At 41.0% G+C, this 9958-nt stretch overlaps 1 protein-coding gene across 5 annotated transcripts in view; it reads right to left on the reverse strand.

The window, feature by feature from the left end:
* GRM3 (glutamate metabotropic receptor 3) overlaps nucleotides 1–9958 on the reverse strand; it is a 101438-nt gene that overhangs the window by 33530 nt on the left and 57950 nt on the right. The window lies entirely within an intron of this gene.

A 9958-nucleotide genomic window follows, 5' to 3' on the forward strand; every position in this document is an offset into this window, starting at 1 on the left:
ACATGGTTTGGTTCACATGGCCTCTCTCAAGAGCACTCCGATTTGGTAATAAGAATGTACTCCATGTAGCTATTCTGGAACATTTCCTGCAGAACTGTGTAGGCTGAAATTGCTATTCTTGTCTCAGTTTATTCTAGCAGGAATAGTTTTATTTCTGCTAAACCATAATGAAGATATGCACACATTTCATTCTGCATTTCCCCCTTCAAATTGGCTAAACGAGAAGTCCATTTTCAGCAGCTCAAGTAATGCTGGTCAGTGAGTGGGCAAGCCTTCAGCTCACAGAAAGGTGCTCCTAACAAATATAGCAGCTTTATAGCTAGTTTGATTTTTTTGTTTGTCTCTTTGTGCCTTTTTTTTTTTTTTTTTTTTCCTTTTAGTCTAAGCAGCAGAAGCATCCACAGAACTACTCTCCCAGTTTTCATGGGGATTCTCAGCCTTGGAGGCCACTACACTCCTAGGGTCCCAGCAAACAGCTGCAATTCTGATTCCTGTGCCCTGGGGAGAAGAAAATTTTCATGTGTTTACAGCTGTTTGCTGTAAAGCTCTTCATTACTAAGCTGTCCAGATGGTAGATTTTTCATGGACTAAAAATTAAAAAATATATGAGGAAGGCTGATTAATCATAAAGGATCACCCAATCATCCCTGAGAACTATTACTGCTCATGGAGTTCAGTGAAGTTTTTTCTGTTATTAATTCAGATCAGGAAACTCTTTTTGAAATTCTCCAGTGGAGATTTTCTGGAATATTGTAATGTCTTGATATAAGGACTAATTTTTCAAAAAAGCTCAGGTCTCAGGCACTTAGTTGATGCAGATGATTTCAGAACAACCATTTTCATGCTGATCTGAGCATTTGATCATGAAAATGTTATCCTGGTTAAGAGACTAACAGGATAAGAGCACAGGTAACAGGTTCTGGAGAGGAGCTAATATCCAATACCACATCTGCTCAGTGTAGTAGAGGACAGTGGGATGTAAACCAGAGTTATGTGCACTGAGATTGAAACACCTGAGGCACACCTCCAGAGTAGCTCCATGCTGCCTTGGCATGTGTGGAACAGCTTCAAAATTGCAGTGCAGATACAGCTTTTGCTAAGTGAGATAATTTATTCTGGCAAAGCTCCAGGGAGCAATTTAATCAAGCCGTGGTGCATGCAATTAGTGCCTGAAATCCATATGTTGGCACTTAAGTAGCAATAGTAGCCAGGTTTTTTGCTATGAAAACTGGTGGGTTTTGCAGATACCTTTGAAGATAAGCCTGGATGTTCTGCATGTGCAGACCAAAACAGCCTCTTTGCACAGCTTGTTGTGAGCAAAGCGTGTTGATGGAGCTCACATTCAGAGAGATGGGGAACCTTTATTTGCTCTCATGCTGCTGGGCTCGTTAGTGCAGCCACTATCCTGTGGTCAAGTGTCCACTCCCCAGGCAAGCCTGGCTCTCACTCAGCTGCTGGGATAGTGGGTGGTTTGTTGTCCAACATGAACAAGGCAGTAAGTCCAGTGCCAGCCACGTCTCTCCTTGGGGACACACTGGCACCAGCAAATCCTGCAAATGAAGGGGCTGTGGCAGTGGCAGGGAAGACCAGTGTCCCTCTCCCATTCCACATCTGTCACTTCTGCCTCTCTGAGCTGCAGGGACAGGATAAATGCTTGTGGGATATTGCCAATCTTGTTTAAAACACTGAAAATGGCTTTGTAATAACCACCTGTGAGGAGCCATGAATTAGATACAGCTATCAAACACATGAACTGGTTTCTGAGTGTATTTGTGGCCATTCAGGAATCCTGCTGGTAAATGGGGACAGAGAGGTAACACCTCTATGTCTCAGTAACCTTGTTCTGTCTTATGATATATTGAATCTCATTGAACATTTTCTTAACCTTCATAGGATTTAATTTTTTTTTTTTTTGCTAGTAGTAGGATTTATTCTGATATTTTTGTTAAAATTTCCCTTTCTAATGGCCCAGAGATTATTACATGGATTTTTTTGAATGAGTATGGGACCAGAAAGCACAGGAAATATTTTGGGAAAAGAGAAAAAGATAAATCTCAAAAATACTAGAAGAGGTAGAGTGTCTTTGCCATAACACAAAAGTGTGTATTGCACATTTGTTGGACAGAGGAGGTCCCTTGTTAGATGACACTGCTCTCTGCCCTTCTGAAATTTAACCATGCGAGAATCTCATGGCACTTAACATGGCTTAATGAATCTAATTTCACAGAGCTCCTCTGAGACAGGAAAGAGCTACTCTGAACAGACAATAAATCAGGCTGTGGGGCAGAACAAGATTAAGGTAAAGAGTTTTCTCTACTGAGAAACTGAGCAAATTTCTGTCTCTCTGAGCTGCAATCTGTCCTAATGGAGATTCTGTTGCTGTCTTTGGCCTCCTGAGAAAGTATTTCTATTTCTGGGAATAAGTTGCAAGTCCAGAATCCCACAGCAAGACCATGGCAAAGCTATGTCAAAAGGTTTTCCTAATTTCTAGATCATTACTATAACACAGGGCCTGAGCTCTTTGAAGGAACATGGACTGTGGCTAGTGTATGTTTTATCCAGTTCCTAAATGATGGTAATCTACCTTGTTGGCTTTTTTCTTATTATTTGGGCAGTTGGAAGTCAAACTGCATCTAAAGCATTCATACATACATAATATAGGGGTTTTTTTCTTATTTAAATTTTTCTTGTTCCTTAAATCTAAAAATATACCAAAATTTTGGCAGAAAGAGCTGGTTTCCTGCTTTAGAAAGGCAGGAAAAAACACTGGCTCTGAATGGGCTGGGATGTGGTAGGTTCAGGCATAAACCTAATGTAAGGACTAAATGAGGTACTTCTCTAGTCAATAGTCTCCACTGGCCTGTGCAGTCTCCCCATGGTCCCATGTACATTTGGGATGTGCATTTTTTTCTCAGGTTAAAATCTCCCCTTTTCCAATTAATAAGTATTTTCTTCTATTCTCTAGTCCTGCATCATGTTGATAAATACATTTACTTTGTGTTCCTGAGAACAAACCTGGTACATACTGAAAAGCTGATGTTAGGTTCCCACCAAACCTTCTCTTCTCCAGGCTGAACATGTGCAATTCCCTCAATTTCTTGTAGCATTTGCTCTCCAGACTCTTCTCCCCATGATTGTGTTTATTGAATCGTCCTTTTACCAAGGGACCCAAAGTTAGAGGTATTATTCTAGATGTGATCCAATGAGAATAGAATAAACAGAAATATTTATTTCTATCTGTGTACTGGCTATGTCTCTGCAGATACAGCAGAGCAGGCTGTGAGCCTACTGAGCTGCCAGACTGTATCACTGGCAGTAAATATGAGCAATACTGAAAAGCTGGGTTCCACCATAATTTTCCCTCTTCTCTTGGGATTTAGCAGGCTCCTACCTGGGGGCATTGTGACCCAGAGTGACTCAGTCTGGACACTTGTGACATACTCACATAATTTGGAAGTATCTGGGAGGTGGAGAGTTCAGTGATGCAAATGCAGCTGCTCACCTTGGTCCCAAGAAAAAAATCACTCCAAGCTAATTTGTTTTCAAAGGGAAATTAGGACCTTAAGGGCCTCACTGCTTTCAGAACTGAAAATCCTTTATCAGCCTGGAACATCATGTCTCCCTAGCCCATTTTAAAACTAAGGGTGCCATCTCTGGGATATTATAATAAGCACTGCTTAAGGCAGTGACTGCACAGGGGCTGTGTCATGACCTGCAGCAGAAAACACTAATTTGGCTTCAGCAGGACTCCAAGCACTGACCCCAGAAGGTCACTGGGAATGCCAATATCCCAGTTCCTTAAATCATTAAAGGTCAGTTGTAAGGAACTCAACCAGATGCAGTGAGATTATTTAGGAGTCCCAGCCTGGCTTGTTCTCCCATGGAATCTTCTGGTGCATTGCAGGACTGAAGCAGTGGTTTCCACCCTCTTTCTCACTCTTTGATATTAAGAGGGCTGTTTCCTAGTTTGTAAGTAATGTTTCTTAACAAAATTCCGTCCAAAAGGTAACTCAGGAAAAGATAGTTCACTGTCAAACTAATAAAAATGTCTGGTATTTTTTGTTAGAGGGAAGAGGGGCGAAGGAAACGTTATTTTTAGCTTCGCTCTTCTCCTGAAAATTTAGGCAATGAAGCTGGGAAAAATATACCTAAATACTTGCAGTGGACTCAGTAGCTGTCACAAAGAGAGAAGCAGTGTTTGAACTATGAAATGAATTCATCTGCAAAATGAACATCAGAAGTAAGGAATACTGTCAGAATAACAGCTAGGATTTCTGCACAGGATCTGGGAATTTCTTTTTCTATTTGCATCTGTCCTGTGCAATAAAAAATAAACCATGGAGAGCATGCAGAGAAATGTTGTGCTTTGAATGAATTGTTTGGAAATCTTTTTTCTTTTTTCCTGCAGGGGATGGCACAGTGAGCTGTCACATATGCACTCTGCCTCCATGGAGCATTACTGTTGAAGTGAAGTTAGCTGAGCACCAAACTTGCACCCTGAAAAGAGACCCGTGCAAGAGACCTTACTTTGCATGAGGAGTGCAGCTCTTCTCTGAGACTTCATAAACCTGCCTGTGACTCATGTCCCATTTATACATGATCAGAAAAGGTACTAAAATTGGGGCTCTTGCTCCTAACAGAGCACAGAATAGCTTCTGGAGTTAAAAGAGCTATCAGTGATAAATACGGTAATTTGAGACTCATTAACTGAAGAGTAAATCCTAGTCAGAAGGGGTAGAATGAGTGTAGAGTAAGTCCTAGTCAGAAGATGTAGAATAAGTATAGGAGATATCTAGGTGACCCTAGCTAGTTCTTATTTTTGGCCCCTTTCTCTTGCAGTGACATCCTCTCCCATTGGAGCAGCTTATTGCTGATTACTACAGCTCTCTGAAGGGATATTGCAGCCAGGTGGGGTTTGGTCTCTTCTCCCATGTAACAAGTGATAGGACAAAAGGAAAGGGTCTCAAGTACAGCAAGGGGAGGTTTAGATTAGACACTAAGAAAAATTTCTTCACTGAATTGGTGGTCAGGCATTGGAACAGGCTGCCCAGAGATGTGATAGATTCACCAGCTGTGGAAGTATTTACAAAATATGTAGATGTGGAACTTGGGAACATGGTTTAATGGTGGACTTGGCAGTGTTGGGTTAAATCCCACTTGATGATCTTAAAGGTCTTTTCCAATCTTAATGATTCTATGATTCTTTCATTGTATTTTAGAGCTCCTTCCTTCTTACCTGTGATCTCAGCGGTTACTTATCTATCCCTGTAAAGTCTTACAATTTACCCTTAGCAAAAGGCGGAAATGTGCACCTGAAGAAATAAAAATTATAGCCCACAACCAAATAAAAAAGACAGTATAGTAATTGGTTACTGTGGGATTTTCAGAGAAGTCAGAGGGACGTACCCATATTCCTTTGAAATCTCTAGGAAAGAAATGCCCAGTGTTCTTTGGACACTGAAAATTTCAGCCTAGTGGCTGTTCAGTTTCTGAATGTGGAATAGAAACAAAGAGAGGAACAAACAGCAAGGATCTGGCTGAGAGGTAGTGGCAGAGAGAGGGGAAGAACAGAGATAAAAGAGAAGAGAGTTTAAAGGAGACACATGGAAGCTGGCAAGTGCGTGTGTAGCTTAAATGCTGGTGGTAGGTGGTCCATCTCACAGAATAGATTTTTTAATGAGGATCTGGTTTACTTTTACAAGCATAAAATCACCAGAGGCTGTCAGTGCACAGCACAAGTGGTGAGTGTGGCCTGGCAAACCTCTGCAACCCCTGCACATTTCTCCTGCCCACATCCCTGTGGGGTCCATGCACAGTGGTCCATGTGTTATGTTTTGTTTATTTTTTGGTTCATTGAAGGATTTTACACTATTTCAAATAGTGATGGAAGTCAGAAGCTATTGTTAAGACTCTGGTTGAAAGATGTTTTATCCTTGGAGGAAGGAAATGGAGGTGATTAGCTTTCAGGCTCCATGAGCCCTTGGCAGACTTTTGTGGCTAAGGAGAATGACAGCCAGGAAAAGATTGCCAGTAAATGAGTACATATTTTGAATTTCATGCCAGATGGTCACTCACTTAGGAGTGGCTTTAGCTTTTGTGATAGCAGTAATGCACCGTTAAACCTGCTCCAGTGGTTTTGTTACAATTTACTTGAGACACAGCAAGGAACTGAAGAGAAGACAGCAGGGCACTGGTTTCTGTTCTGCTGTTTTTTCTGGATGAGGCTCTAACTTTCAAATAACTTTCATGGTCATGATCCAGAGGTCCTGTGGGTTGACAGCCAGGTTGAAATCTTTACATCCATGTGAATATAGTATGCATAGAAATAAAAAATCCAGCCCACCTAAGGAATGTTTTAGTTTTTCTAAGAGCTGACTGCAGGGAATGGACCCTAGTCTTAATTTTCAGAAGAATAATCCAGTGTTCAGAAAGAGGGAAGAGCAAATCCAGCACCTGAATAAAAGTAATCATGCTTCCACATGCATATTCCTGACAAGAGCTGACCTAAGTATGTTAAACATGGAATTGGGATTGGCTATGCAAGTGCTCCTCTGCAAATGAATACTGCCTCTTTTTCTTATCATTTTTTACCATGTCAGCCTCTCCAAGGAAAATGTGTTTGAAATTTCTGTTGTAACCTAAGAAAGAGTGGATAACTTGGCTCAGATTAAAAGCCATGAGTCCAAAAGAAAACCCTCCAAATTTTGAATTCTTCACTTCCTGATGCTAAATTCAACTCAAGTCAGAATTGTATTTCATGAAAACAGCTTTTCAATTTATTTTATTTATTTTTTTTAACATGAGCTTTTCCATTGACTAAGAATTCTGGCTTGAGTTTTGAAGGATCAAATGCTGTGCAGATTGGGCTCTCTGCTAATTTAAACACAACATCTAAAAACTAATTATCCAGATCATCATTAACGATAATAGCCTAGTCTGACCAGAAAATAATTAAGCATTCTGCATTCTCTTGTTGTTTTTAGTCTCTGCAGAAAGTGCCTATCGCACATACTGACTCAGTGGGGAAGGTGTTCATTGCTGATTTACCAGCAAAATCTTTTATTCCTTAGTGGAAGGGTAATGAAAGAAGTACAAATCTGACAGCAGGAACATCATGAAGTTATTTGGCAGACAGCTGTCCTGACAAAAATCAGAAGAGGGAGGGTGAAGGGAGGGGAAGAAAAAAATATTAAAATATAAAGACAAATTCACAGGAGGGGGAAAAAAAAAAGCCAGAAATAATTTTTGTCTGAAGAACTCAGCATGTTTTATTTTAAGGCTAAGGAACTGTACTGTGGACTTTATGGTGTTTACAGCTCTCAGCAAAAGAAAAATGCTTGCCAGGGCTACATCTGGAAGCATCCAGCACCCTGGATGCTGCTTGAAAACACAGGGAACAGGGGTGCTGAGCCTTGCACACACACACACACAAACACAGCTGGTGAAATATTTTGACTTTCAGCAGTGGTGTGATTCCAATGGTTACTGGAGCTACTCTGTACAGGTGACTGGCTCTGAAATTGCTATGGCACCAAAATGCTTGCCTTTAATGCTTGAAAGTCCTTACAATTTCAGGCTTGAGTCTGCAATGTCTATTATTCTTGACAGGGATTTTCTTTTGAAACAGAACTTGTGACTGGCTATCTTAATGGGATGGGCAACAGGAGTGGATGGTTTAATTATGTCTTTTCTAGGGCTTAATTACATCTTTTTTAGGTGGTGTGAAATCTAAAGGAAAGCTAGAAAAGAGAGACTGAAGGAAGGCCAACACAATCCATGTCAAGAGAAAATAAATGAATACATTTTCTTGCTGGAAGATGCTTGATGACAAGTTGAATGATTTGTAAAACTATTTTTCTGAAGAACTGTGTTAAGAAATATCTTACATTTGAAAAATTATTGACAAGTCTAGGGAAGATCATAGAGTAATATTAACTATAAGTATTGTTCCATCATCCTCCTTAGGTTTTGAAAATTGGGTGACATACAGTTTTCATACAACTATATTACCATTTTTTACATGTACTGTTGAGAAAATCTCTAATCAGGACTTCCAATTTCCATTGGACAGGTGCTCCAAACCTAAGATTTTGGAATATGAAACATCTATATACACTCTATTATATATATTGGATGTGTACTGTATCCAATCTACTGCCTCAGACATGGATTTAGTCTTAGATCAGTGATCACCAGAGACTGTCTTCAAAGGGACAGGCTGACAGATGTTGTGCAAGAGGCCACAGATTACTTTAGAAAAGTGATCTCACTCGCTCTGGGTTTCTGGGAGGGAATGAAACACCTGTACCATTTCCTCTGCTGTAGCAATTTTTATAGGTATGTCTTTTAGGCTACCTCATATCTTCATGTCCTTTGGACACACTTAAACTCAGGGTGGACTGAGAAACACACTGACCACAAGCCAAAGGTACAGCAAAAAACCTGACACTCCTCCACCAGTGAGACAGGGCAGTCATATGATGCTTCAAAATATTTTACCAGCCTTCAGACAGTTGTAGTTTTGGCAACTGCTGAACCAAATGACATATCTTACAGAATTTCTTCTTTCTGTTTCTGGTGACTTCAGGAACTCATTTAGCTTTTAGCATCCACAACAACCTAGCATTTGCTGGTTTCATTTGATGTACTCTTTGTGTGATTGGAAGAGACAATGAATAATGATTTCCTTAACAGTTTGTGCTGCCCAGGGTTCTGTAGCTATCATTTTCCCCCTTCAAATGTCTCTTTTTCAGCCTGAAACTTGTTCTTTGTGCTTCAAGTGATCAGACCCACATAACTGGTGAAGGATACATTCCTGCTCTGCTACCTGGTCCACAGTGGGACAAAACCTTTTCTACTACAAGAGATGGCTGAGGTTCTCCTCAGCAGAAACTGTTCTCCTGCAGCATGGGTAAGGATTTGCTATTATATTCCCTACTATGAATATACAGATGAATATTACACATTGGAATATAAAAGGAAATAAAATGTAATTTCTTTAAATTCTTCTGTGCTCGTGCATGTCCTATGGGATCTGACCATGCTCCCAACTGATGGGATTTAATGCCTTCACAAGAGCAGCAACCATCTCCCCAGAGTAAATCTGATTGAAACGAACATTGGATGAACTCTTGCCCTATTTATGAAACAGGCAAATGAGGTTCTGTGGGCTTTCTGTCACTGCTGGGATAGTCTGCAGTACACGAGAACTCTTATTGCTGTTGACACTGGTGGAGTGATTAAGGCCTGAGTCTGGAAAAACGTCCCATAGTGAGTCTGAAAGGACATCCTGCACTGTCAAGACTTGATGCCTTTGGAAACCTGCAGCTGACCGTGAAGAAACACCTGATGCATGGTCTTAGTCTATGTCGGTGGTCAAGACACCACTTGTGATTATGAGTTATGTGAACTGGCTTGTTTTATTTGACCCAAAATAATGCGACCACAGAATCACAGAATCATTTAGGTTGGAAAATATCTCCAAGATCACAGAGTCCAACCTTTGACTGATCACCACCACATCAGCTAGACCATGGCACCGAGTGCCACATCCAGTAATTTCTTTAATATGTCCAGGGATGGTGACTCCACCATCTCCCTCCCTGGGGAGTCCATTCCAATGCTCTAACAACCCTTTCTGTGATCAATTCCTCCTGATGTCTAATCCAAACCTCATTTAGCACAGCTAGATGCCATTTTCTCTCAATCAGTCACTGGTTGCCAGGGAGAAGAGGGCACTCCTCTTCTGGCTACAACTTCCTTTCAGGTATCTGTAGCTCTAAAGTCCCCTCTGAGTCTCCTGAGCCTCCTCATCTCCAGGCTAAACACCCCCAGCTCCTTTAGGAGGAGTTCTTCATGGGACTTTCTCTGTATACTCTTCACCATCTCTGTTGCCTTTCTCTGGACATGCTCCAGCACCTCAGTGTTGCAGGGAGTGGCCCAGAACTGGGCAGGGAAT

The sequence above is a fragment of the Cyanistes caeruleus genome, chromosome 4, assembly GCF_971803275.1.
Source record: "Cyanistes caeruleus chromosome 4, bCyaCae1.hap1.1, whole genome shotgun sequence".
NCBI lineage: Eukaryota > Metazoa > Chordata > Aves > Passeriformes > Paridae > Cyanistes > Cyanistes caeruleus.